Below are 13,963 nucleotides of genomic sequence, written 5' to 3' on the forward strand. Positions count from 1 at the left end.
GGATCAACATGTCAACCTACAATACTGGAAATTCTGAAATTTTCGACCATCTGAAAGTGATCTTAAATCAAGTCGAAAGCCTTGTTCCGACCACTTTTGGTATTCGGAAAAACTCTTGTTGCTATTTCCGACCACTTTTTGCTTTCAACTTGATTTAAGATCACTTTCAGGTGGTCGAAATTTCAATAATTTCCAGTAGTGCTAGTACATACATTGACACATTGTCATGCTAGGTAACATCACATCGTGTACTATGGTCTATTTGTGAAATAGTGATTAACTACTCCGTATTAATTAATTGATTTGATCATTTAAATGTATTAATTATTTGTGCAAATAATGTAAACTCGACTAATTAGACCCATGGTGAAATATAGAGACATTTATTGATCACTTTTGACTAGTGAAGTGACATTAGCTTCCCCCGTGCATGCGAGACACGTAATCAATATGTCGAGATCCCGTAATGTACTCTTTTTAACTCTTTATAAAAAGCGCATTTAATGCCTTGATGATGGATTTTTGGGATAGACTAAAATGACACTCTCATAAACATATGATCCACTGTCTAACAGCCCAAGTACGTATATTTACACCGTGTATAGTACCCCTGTGTATTTTCCACATCATTGGTGATCGAATACTAAGTTTACTTTATACAAAGTAAAAATCTGTTTGACTTATCTTTTTCAATTACCGTCTATCGTAATCAAAATAATTAAAAGTTCGCATTCACTTATTAAATTATCCCAAAAAAAAAAAAAAAAAATCAAATAAGTGAGTTTTGAGTGGTCAACACAAACTCAAGCATCTTTCTTGAGTTTAGGCAGAGGAATATAATGGGTGGTTGTGTTAGGCAAGAAAGGGAATATGAAACCGGCCATCTAATGTTGGTTCATGATGGGCTGATGGAAGTGTTTGATTTTCTTCACCTTGAATTGATATATTGCTTTTCATTTTTCAATACTACTTTTCAACTTGGCTTACTTGTAGCTTTACCTTACCTCGAACAACACCATTAGGTAGATTTATTTTTGACTTTTTTGCGATGTTTCTCTCAATCATTATAATATAAATCATGGTCAACTTGGTAAAAAATACTACTAATATAAGATACATTTTTAATATACTAAAAATTCATTTAATACATTAAATATTATTTTTTAGATGATTCATTAATAATGAACCTTCAGTACACAATATAAATTTCCCTTTTTTCGTAGAAAAAGGAGAGATGAGAGAAGTAGGCCAAGGCGGGAAGTAGGGTCCTCGACCCCGCTGTCGCCCATGTTCCACGATTTTTAGTTTTATTATTATTATTATTATTATTATTATTATTATTATTATTATTATTATTATTATTATTTTGTTGTCGTCTCCGCCCTTGTGGGGCCGGGACCAAAATTTCCAATCATGTTGGAGTTGAATTTTCACAACCATTATACCATGGACCATGGTCCACTTTACAAAGTAGACCACTAACATAATATGTTCATTTTTAGTAAATTGAATGTTCATTTGTAATATATTGCACTTTTTAAAAAGTTCATTATTTGTATGTTGAAAGTTCATTTTTAAGTATACTACCTCTAAATGAACATATATCCGTGATCTATAGTATAATTTGCCAAATTTTCATCCCTAGAGAGATGAGAGAAATGGTGGGGTTTTATATGCTCAATAAGGATTCTTTTGTCAGACTTCTTTAAAAAAAAAAAAAAAAAAAAAAAAAAGTCACGCGACTAGTGGTTGCTAATTTTGTATTTTTCCTCTTTAATACACTCTAACCTATCAATAGTATCTTTTCAATAGTTTTTTTAACCCTAATCAAATCTTTCTTATGCAAAATAACAATGACGTCATTACCCAGCCCGACAGAGCATCTGGGAGGGTGTAAATCATGGTAACTCAATTGAACATGAACCACAAAGGTTAGACCTTTGCTTTCACCTCTATGACCAGTTGAGCTGCTCATGCAGCCCTATAGAGTACATTCTTATTATGACAAAAGGTTGACTCGCCCACCCTAGGGACGTCATTACCCAGGCCGACAGAGCATCTGGGAGGGTGTAAATCATGGTAACTCAATTGAACATGAACCACAAAGGTTAGACCTTTGCTTTCACCTCTATGACCAGTTGAGCTGCTCATGCAGCCCTATAGAGTACATTCTTATTATGACAAAAGGTTGACTCGCCCACCCTAGACACCCCCACACCACGACTCGACAATTTAATAGCAAATTTGACTTTTAGTACATTCTTCTATTAATATAAAAAATCTAATGTATGAAATGTTGTCTCATTATACCATTTTTTTTTATTTGATTGCTACAATATAAATGACAAATATGTAATTTTATCACTAACTAAAATAGTTTATGGGGGATGTCACATGTTGGGACAAGAGTATTGAATATTTACATGTTTGTCATCATTGTTAAAAGTGGAATCACAGAAATTTAAACAATATATGTTGGAAAAATAGCATTAAAATGACATTTTAAGTGGCTATTTTGTGGTACAATTATCGGTGGGGTCCACTTTCGATTTGGGTCGGGTCAAAGTGGATTTGAGTTCTTCGTAGTGAGACGAAGAGATTGATATATTGTACGCTCAAAACGGATAATGGGTGAATAAGATATTGATTCTCAAAGTAGACCCATTGAGTTGGAAAAAATGAAGGGAAAAAGTGAGCTTTTATCCCACATTGGTTGGAAAGAGGATTTGACCCCCCTTTTATACAAGAGCTTTTTTTAGAGCTTGTAGAATTGTATAGCATAGAGGCTCTCTCGCGTGGGGGGGGGGGGGGTGCAAATCAAATTCCAACTAGAGATGAGTTCGAAAAGGCTTGATTCAAGCCCGAGCTCGTGTGCGCCGGCACCTGCGTCCGTAGCTGAAACAATGTTTCAGACGTTACAAAGCCAAGTTTTAACGACTTGCTTAATGCCATTTAGTACACCACTGCCTATATAAGAAGGGGTAGAGGGCAGCAGATTTTCGAAGTATATAGTGACAAGAACACACAACACAGAAAGTGGTTTCTCGCCTCAAAACTCTGCTTCTACTCCTTTCTTTGCCTAAACTGTGTTCATAGCTTTGCTCTAGCTCGCCGGGTTCGCTCGTTTGGGTGCTCAAATGTCGAACCGTAGCGCGTTTTATCTTGGGAAACCTAGGCCACGACGCTCCTAGCACTTGTGGGAGGTGGCAAATAAGGTTTTAAGGAAAGAGTGGTCTCTTGACTCACGCTAAAAACCCTTACCCATACACGAGCCATCTTTTCCTTCTTTCGGTTTTGGATTATGCTTCTAAGCAAAATCCGTTCTCCATATTTGTTTTGCCGTTGGATTGGACTCATAATCTGAGGATTATTTGTTCCAATTTTTGGTTGATATATATTGGTATATCTTTTTTGTATATATATATATATATATATATATATATATATATATATATATATATATATATATATATATATATATATATATATATATATATATATATATATATATATATATATATATATATATATATATATATATATATATATATATATACATAGATTTAGGTTCTGGTGCGGTTAGGGTGCCCAGGTGCGGTTGTGCGGTTTAATCTAGACCATTCATCTCGCTTAAATCAACGTCCAGAATTGTCAAAATTTAAAAAAAAAAAAACGCGGTGGCAATTTTGTAATTTTTGCATGTAGGTCAAAATTAAGGTGAGCGGATCTGTGATTAATGTGCGTGAGGGTTTGTACTTAATGTGCGTGAGTTTTGTACTTAATGTGCGTGATTTGTACTTAATGTCAATAGTTTTTGAAACTTAAAGTCTGTGAGTTAATATTTAAAATGCGTGGGTTTTGTGCTTAATGTGTGTGGGTTTTGTACTTAATGTGCGTGGTCTTCTTTGTAAATACACACACTTTTATATCAGAAATATACAGTACGTCTTTCTTCTTCATCTTCTCTGCACCTCTCGTCTCTCTCTGCTTCTTTCGTTCTTCATCAATGTAGTCCCTTATTCCAAAGCGTTTTTTTTTTTTATAATTTTCATTGATTTGAGTCTTGATCTAAATTTGATCAACGACTCAGATCTAATCGCACAACCGCACGGGAAGCTATACCCGCACCTGAACCCTTCCCTATATATATATATATATATATATATATATATATATATATATATATATACACACACACACACACACACACACACACACACACACACACACATATATATATATATATATATATATATATATATATATATATATATATATATATATGTGTGTGTGTGTGTGTGTGTGTGTGTGTGTATATATATATATATATACATATATATATATATATATATATATATATATATATATATATATATATTTGTGTGTATATATATATTTCGGATAAATATTAAATAATATTTTATATACTTGTGTGTGTATATATAAATATTATTTTACGATATTAAATCGATTTTGGTTCATTATCACCAACAATATATGACTAATTGTTGCAAGCAAATTAAAGTTAATATGTAATGTAGTAAAATTAAAAGAATATGACTAAATATAACAATGTCACAATAATTAAAAAATTAAAAGTAAAATTTTCTTGAAATCATGTTTCCATAATCTACTATACTAATAAGAACCCAAGAGAGTTAGGCCTATAATGGGTAGAAAAAATGGCAGTCAAATTTTTCAATCAAATGAATGGCTCAGATTGATCAGATTTTAATTTTTCCTTTAAGATTTATTAATTTATCCTTAATGAATATGATTATCCGTTAACTTTTCCGTTAAATATTATCTTTTCCGTTAATTTCTGTTAGTTGACCGTTAACTTACTCATTGATTTTAATAAGAAAGGTTTTAGGTTCGGACCCCACCCCAATTAAAGTTGGCATAATTAGTACTCTATTTTACTCTTATTAAATTAAATAATAATTTAGTAACTACAACAAAAAATAATACATATGCATTTCTTTAATTTAGTAACTACAACAAAAAATAATACATATGCATTTCTTTAATTTAGAACAATGTCTTTATTAAAAAAAAATGTATTCATTATCAATAAATTAAATAAGAGAAATAATTTCATTAGTTATATTGTCTTTATTTTTTTCCAATATAAAAATTCATTACATTCAAATTCATCAAAAGTGTTTATATTCGCTACATTGTCCCTACAATGTCTTTATTTTAAAAAAAAAAATTATTTATAATCAATAAATTAATTAAGGGAAGTAATTTTATTAGTTATATTGTCTTTATTTTTATCCAAAGTAAAAATTCTTTAGATTCAAATTCATCAATTGATTATATTCACTATATTGTCTATTATTTTTTTTGTGCATTATTTTTTAATTAAATATCAAAGTTATAATACAAAATAATGCTATATATTTATTTACCAAGTATTTTATTAATACCATGAAAAAATAAAAAAAAATATAATTAATAAAGCCAATCATAATAACTACTTGAGGGATTTGTTGACAAAGAGAGTATTCAAATCACACAACAAATTAAAGTGAGAACTATTTCACAATGTTCTTGTTTGACAATCAGCAGTTAGCGGTTAGCGTTAGCGAATTATATCAACGGTTGGTAAAAAAATATTTAAAAAAAATTAACTGTTTAGATTAACATGTAAAACGAACTAAGGACATACATATATTTAATAATAATAATAATAATAATAATAATAATAATAATAATAATAATAATAATAATAATAATAATAATAATATTAGTATATATTTAATTTTTTATGCCCTAATTTTTATTTGCTCCCCCTTATGTCCCGTATTTGGCTTCAACCATACCTATACAATTATTTTATTGACAATTATAATCAATCTTGATAATATTATCTTGCATTTGTAAACTTAGAATTACCTAGTTAAATACACAAATTCAACATTCAATTATCTATGCATGAACAATTCTAATTTAATTTTGCCTTGATATACTTTAAAGTACTTATTTAAAAAAATATATATATTGGGCATTATCTCAATCGCGTAATGCGCGTAAAAAACTAGTAATATAATATAATTTGTAATTTTTCGTTTTGCACTTGTATATATGTTCGGACATTATGCCCCCAGGCACACACATATATATCAATTAATTAATGCATATTTCAAATAATACAATTGATGAATGTGTCCACTACAATAACTAAAATACAACACCTCAAATAATTGAGAACAAATACATGCCTGTATAAAGAGAGACTAACAACCTACAAAGAATTGAAGAATCACACACAACACTATAATCTCATTAAAGTTGTTATTAGAATATCAAAATGACTCTTTGTGATTTACTTTTTTCTTTACAAATTTTCTTGTAATGTTTTCCTTCGATTTTAAACTTGTTTAAATTTTTTTTATTTTTGTGTTTAAAGCAACTTGTAATATAACTCTTAGTATACAAACTTTATTAATTAATATTAAATTAAAGGGAAAATTGCACTTTTCATCCCCAAGTTATAGGGTAATGGTAGAATTCGTCCCTAAGTGTTGGTCATGTTCACTTTTTGTCCCTAAGTTATCATTGATGTTGCATTTTTCGTCCCTGAGTTATAAGGCAATTGTCGCATTCGTCCCTAAGTGTTGGTCATGTTCGCTTTTCGTCCCTAAGTCATCATTGACATTGCACTTTTTGTCCCTGAGTTATACTAAAATTGCAAATTTTGTCCCTAATCACTACTACATAAATGGTATACTACGTCACTTATAATAGACGACGATTTTTTAAATAATCGCCGTCTAATATATTGTGTAATACTAAATCACTTAATACACGATTGTTTAAATAACTGTCGTATATAGTTGACATACACGTCAGTTGTTTAACCGCCATAGAAAGTGTATATTTACAACGGTAGTCACTTACAAGCGTGACACTTCGAAAATCGCTGTGTATGTGTAAAAAAATCCGCCGGTGGTTATTTAAAGTGTATGACGTAAAAAAAATTAATTAAGGTATACACGGCGGTTATTTAAAAAACCGTCGTCTATTAAGTGACATAGTATAACAAAATATATTATACGGTGGTTATTTAAAAAAACCTCTGTCTATTAAGTGACGCAGTATACCATTTATGTAGTAGTGATTAGGGACGAAATTTGCAATTTTAGTATAACTCAGGGGCGAAAAGTGCAACGCCAATGATAACTTAGGGACAAAAAGTGAGCATGACCAACACTCAGGACGAATTCTACAATTACTCTATAACTCAGGGACGAAAAGTGCAACACCAATGATAACTCAGGGACGAAAAGTGAGCATGACCAACACTCAGGGATGAATTCTACAATTACTCTATAACTCAGGGACGAAAAGTGCAATGCCAATGATAACTTAGGGACGAAAAGTGAGCATGACCAACACTCAGGACGAATTCTAAAATTACTCTATAACTCAGGGACGAAAAGTGCAACACCAATGATAACTCATGGACGAAAAGTGAGCATGACCAACACTCAGGGATGAATTCTACAATTACTTTATAACTCAGGGACGAAAGGGCAACGCCAATGCTAACTTAGGGATGAAAAGTGAGCATGACCAACACTCAAGGACAAATCTATAATTACTATATAATTTAGGGACAAAAAATACAATTTTCTCTAAATTAAATAATGAAGCTTTTACAATACCTTTTATTACAAATATTTTCTATTGAGAAAAACAAACAACAGCATTTTGTCACGTGCCACTTTTTTCTTATTTTCTCAATTTAGACTATATTTGGCTAACCTAGCTGAAAAGATAGTGAAAAACTGAAAAGGTGCTGAAAGTTGATAAGTTATAAACTAAAAGCTGAAAATTGAAGAGTTGTAAGTTAAAAGTGTTTGGTAAAATTATGCTTAAAAGTGTTTGGTAAAATTAACTTTTTGATAAGCTGATAAATGTAAAAAGATTAAAAAGGACATCTTCATAAAATTTAAATAGGTTTGTTTACATATTAAAATAAGCTACGGTATGCATAAGGGAATGGTCGACGGTGGCGGAGCAGATGAGGAGAGAGGTTGTATATTTATTTCGCCGGAGGATCAATGGACTTATGAACAGACGATTGGAGTTGGAACTTTAAGTAGTTGTTAGGCGGTGAAGAATTGCGGAAGAGGATGAATAAAAATATAAGAGAAGAGAAAATGCCAAAAGAATTTTAATTGGGAGGGATAAATAATGTCATTTATTTAAAAGAATAGGGATAAAGATGGAAAAAAGTTAGGAAGCTACTAGCTTATTTTTTAAACGCTATCTAAGGTAGCATTTCAAAATAAGCTCCCATTTTAAACTACTAGTTTATTTTGAGAATATTACCTAATAGAAGTTATAGCTTATTAGTAGTTTAAAATAAACTCGCTCCTAAATAAGCTCTGCAAAATAAAATCTTAGTTGATATTATAGGTAGCCACCCAACCGTGCGCTTGAGATTCCTCTATGGAAGATTGAGAAATCCCGAGCATCGAGCTTTCTTGGGGAACAAATTATACTATGAATCATGTAACGTGGACTATTGATAAATGTTCATTTTAACATATTAAAATTTTATTATTAGTATACTGAAAGTTCATTTTTAAGTAATATATCAAATAATAAACCTTAGTACACTAAAAATAAATTAAACTGTTAGACATTATATGGTAGAAGAATATTTGATGTGATCTCAGTATAATATCTTAGAGATAGTGTGTATAATATCTTAGGGATATTATTGATCCTTACCATAGTTAGTGTGCATAGCCTAGTATAAATATGTGTATCCTCTTGACTCAATTGTATGGAATACAGAGATTAGAACATGGTATCAGAGCCACATAAAGAAAAAAAACACAGAAATTTTTTTTTTCCTCTTTCTGCTTCTGCGCACGGTGGAGGTTTGGGTCGGGATTGTCGCCGACCGTTTGTCGTCACCACCATCAGGAGCAGAGTCGCCGGTCACCGATAGGCCGGACTGCTGAATTCGACGTAATTTCGCCCGGCGAGTGGCCCTCACGCGCCGCCTTCGTCCATCGCCAGCTGTCCACGCGCCGGCGCGTGTGCGTCACTCCGGCGCCGGAATCCACTCCGGTCTACTTTCCCGAGGTCGCCCAGTCGTCTACGTCGCTGCTCTAGGCTCGGTTTTGGCATTGGAGGTCCCGGTAATATCCCTCTTATTTTTTGCTTTGCAAGACAGTGAAGTTGTGTGGCTGTTTGTGTGTTTGTTGTGGCTTAGAGGTCTGATTCTAGAAGTTTGGTTGTCTGATTTGAGATATCTTCTTGTTGGATAGCCTAATGTCTGAGCCTAAGTCTATAGTTGTGTCCGATATTCTTCTAGTTAATGCAAGAATCACAGAACACAAATTAAATGGCTCAAATCATTTGGATTGGAAACGAACCATTAAAATATATCTACGTAGTATTGACAAAGATGCCCATATGACTGCCACCCCACCCGAGGATGACAAAGCTAAGCAAACTTGGTTGCGTGATGATGCTAAATTATTTCTTCAAATACGGAACTCAATTGAATCTGAAATATTTGGTTTTGTTAGTCATTGTGAAACTGTCAAAGAGCTCTTAGACTATCTTAATTTTTTGTATTCGGGTAAGGGCGACATTGTTCGAATCTATGATGTTTGTAAGGCTTTTTATAGGGCCGACATGCTTGACAAACCTCTGCAGACTTATTTTATGGAGTTCAAGAAAACATATGAGGCTCTTAATGAATTAATGACGTTCACAACGGATATAAAGGTGCAGCAACAACAGCGAGAACAAATGGCCATCATGAGTTTTTTGGCTGGTCTTCATCCTCGACTAGAACCAGCCAAGTCCCAGATATTGTCCAGTGAGGAGCTCAAATCCTTATCTGATGTATTCTCTAGAGTATTACGCACAGAGACCTATCAACCCCCTCAGTCGAGTAGTGTTCTTGTCAGTCAGAAGTCAAAGGGGGAGCCTGTGAAGTCGTCATATCACAATAGGGATCCTCATGGCCAGCAGTATAATCCAATCATTTGCCATTACTGTCAGAAACCGGGGCACAAGAAGAAGGATTGCCGAAAGCTTCAAAATAGAAATCAGGGCAATCGGTCTGCCAATATGGTGTCTTCTGATACTCATGGTGAGAAAACGGTTGTATTCTCTGCAGATGAGTATGCTAAGTTCCTGAAGTACCAAGAATCCTCATCATCTCCCTCAACTGTAGCGGCTGCCACCTCAGGTAATCCCAACACTTGCCTCGTCTCTTCAGCTTCCAAATGGGTTATTAATTCGGGAGCCACGGATCATATGACAGGTAACTCTAGCCTCCTATCTACCTTTCAATCTTCTCCTTCAACTTCCCATGTCACTCTAGCTGATGGATCCACTTCTAGGGTGCTTGGGATTGGCACTGCTAATCCGACTCCTGATCTCCCGTTATCCTCGGTCTTGAGCCTTCCCAACTTGTCTTTTAATTTGATCTCTGTTAGTCAAATCACTAATGCTCTAAATTCTTCCATAACCTTTTTTCCCACTCACTGCATGTTCCAGGATCTTACGACGAAGCAGATTATTGGTAAAGGGCATGAGTCTGGTGGCCTCTATATTCTTGATTCCAGTATACCGAGAACTATTGCCTGCTTTGGGATGGGTACTCCGTTGGAAGTCCGTTGTCGTTTAGGGCACCCATCCTTACCATTGTTGAAAAAGATGTGTCCGCAATTTAGTAAGGTGTCCTCTTTAAATTGTGAGTCTTGTTAATTTGCTAAACATCATCGAGTTAGTTTAAGTCCTAGAGTCAATAAACGAGCACGTGCTCCTTTTGAGTTAGTTCATTCTGATGTTTGGGGTCCATGTCGTGTTATGTCCAAAACCGGGTTTCGGTACTTTGTTACTTTCGTTGATGACTTCTCTCGCATGACTTGGTTATATTTTATGAGAAGTCGTTCTGAATTATTTTCCCATTTTCGTGCTTTTTGTGCTGAGATACAAACACAATTTAATATACATGTTCGTGTATTGAGAAGTGACAATGCTAAAGAGTATTTTTCTGAACCCTTTTCCTCTTATATGCTTGAACATGGAATTTTACATCAATCTTCCTGTGTTGACACCCCATCTCAAAATGGGGTTGCTGAACGCAAAAACAGGCACTTACTAGAAACTGCTCGAGCTCTCCTGTTCCAAATGTGGGTTCCAAAACATTTTTGGGCTGATGCAGTCTCTACTGCTTGTTTTTTGATCAACTGTATGTTGTCTTCGGTCTTACATGGTACAACACCCTATCAGTGTCTTTTCCCTCACAAATCTGTATTTCCTATTCCACCAAAAACATTTGGATGTACTTGCTTTGTGAGAGATGTAAGGCCCTATATCACGAAATTAAATCCTAAATCTTTAAAGTGCATTTTTTTGGGATATTCTCGTGTTCAAAAGGGGTATAGGTGTTATTGTCCGTCAACGGGAAGATATCTCGTGTCTATTGATGTAACCTTCCATGAAGATGTTTCCTTCTCACCTTCTTCAAATTCAGAAAGCCATGGCGACAGTGATGATGATATTCTCATCTATACGGTTACCACCGCTTCCGCTTCTATTCCACCTTCCCGACCACCAATCACTCAGGTATATTCTCGTAAACACCAGTTTGTTCCAAAAGAGGTTAACCCGAATCCCGACACTACTTTGGTTCCTGACAATACGCCAGATTCATGTCCTGAGCCGGATTCTTCGTCGTCTGATCCAACTACCTTGCCAATAGCCCTACGCAAAGGTAAAAGAACTTGTACTTATCCTGTCTCATCGTTTGTTTCTTACAACCACTTACCCCATATCTCCTGCTCTTTTATTGCTTCTCTTGACTCTATACAAATTCCTAAAACTGTCAAACAAGCACTGTCCCATTCTGGTTGGCGTAACGCTATGATTGAGGAGATGAATGCCTTGGATTTCAATGGCACGTGGAACTTGGTAGATTTACCTGTAGGGAAGAAGGCCATTGGGTGCAAGTGGGTATTCGTGGTGAAGGTTAACCCTGATGGATCTGTAGCTCGGTTGAAGGCTCGTCTAGTTGCTAAGGGGTATGCACAAACTTATGGTATTGATTACTCTGACACATTTTCTCCTGTTGCAAAATTGACCTCTGTCAGATTGCTTATTTCTATGGCTGCTACATTTAATTGGTCTTTACATCAACTGGACATTAAAAATGCTTTTCTACATGGTGAGCTTCAATAAGAAGTCTACATGGAGCAACCACCTGGGTTTGTTGCTCAGGGGGAGTATGGTAAGGTTTGTCGACTTCGCAAATCTTTGTATGGCCTTAAACAAAGCCCTCGTGCATGGTTTGGGAAATTCAGTCAAGCGATTGAGAGGTTTGGCATGATAAAAGAAAGTCTGATCATTCTGTCTTCTATAAACGCTCTGAGAAAGGCATTATTTTATTAGTTGTCTATGTGGATGACATTGTCATCACTGGAAGTGACACCGCTGGTATTGTATCTCTTAAGACCTTTCTTCATAGTCAATTTCAGACTAAAGATCTTGGTACATTAAAATATTTTCTAGGTGTTGAGGTAATACGGAGTAAGAAAGGTATACTTCTCTCCCAGAGAAAATATATACTTGATATATTGACAGAAACAGGGAAACTAGGAGCTAAGCCATGCAATACTCCAATGATCCCTAGTTCACAGTTGACATCAGAGGGGGTGCTATTTGATGATCCAGAAAGATATAGAAGATTGGTTGGTAAGCTAAATTATCTGACTGTAACTCGTCCTGATATTGCTTACTCAATAAGTATTGTAAGTCAATTTATGGCATCTCCAACTATTGATCATTGGAAAGCTGTTGAACAAATCCTGAACTACTTGAAAGGTGCTCCAGGACGTGGAATTGTATATCAAAACCATGGACAATGAACATTGAGTGCTTTGCAGATGCAGACTATGCAGGGTCTAAGGAGAATTGGAGGTCTACAACCGGATTTTGTGTCTTCTTTGGTGGAAACTTGATCTCGTGGAAGAGCAAGAAGCAAAATGTTGTCTCACGATCGAGTGCAGAGTCAGAGTATAGAGCAATGGCACAGGCAACCTGTGAAATATTGTGGATATATCACATTCTCGATGAAATGGGCTCAAGGCCTCTATTCCTGCGAAGCTATGGTGCGACAATCAAGCGGCTCTCCATATTGCAGCCAATCTTGTTTTCCATGAACGAACCAAGCACATTGAAGTTGATTGTCATTTCATTCGTGAAAAGATACAACGAGGCTTAATTTCTACTGGATTTGTGAAAACAGGAGAACAGCTAGGAGATCTTTTTACAAAAGCTATGAATGGGCATCGAATAGATTACTTATGTAACAAGTTGGGCATTATCAATATCTATGCTCCAACTTGAGGGGGAGTGTTAGACATTATATGGTAGAAGAATATTTGATATGATCTCAGTATAATATCTTAGGGATAGTGTGTATAATATCTTAGGGATATTATTGATCCTTACCATAGTTAGTGTGCATAGCCTAGTATAAATATGTGTATCCTCTTGACTCAATTGTATGGAATACAGAGATTAGAACATAAACCTTTAAAAAATAACATTCAGTATATTAAAAATAAATCTTATGTCAATCATCCTCAATATATTGATTGTTTGTTCATGGGGACGAGTGTCCTAGCTAGGACCAATCCTCTACAAGAGAAATCCCTAAGCTTAGGTCTTTTTTGTCTCAAGTCGGTTTCGAGCTAGTTTAATCTTAAACTAATATCTAGCTCCCCAGTTGATATGATCAAAACATTTCAATTTAAGAATATATATAGAGGAGGAATAAAAGACATTAAAAATATGAAATTAAACAATATGCATGAAGTGGCAACTTTAGTCCTTAGAGAATTATTTTTTGCCACCAATTTGTCACTTAATAAATTAAAGTGGTTGATTTGGTCCTTCAAGGACTAAAATTGTCACT

The sequence above is a fragment of the Ipomoea nil genome, unplaced genomic scaffold (genome assembly GCF_001879475.1).
Source record: "Ipomoea nil cultivar Tokyo-kokei standard unplaced genomic scaffold, Asagao_1.1 scaffold1735, whole genome shotgun sequence".
Lineage (NCBI taxonomy): Eukaryota > Viridiplantae > Streptophyta > Magnoliopsida > Solanales > Convolvulaceae > Ipomoea > Ipomoea nil.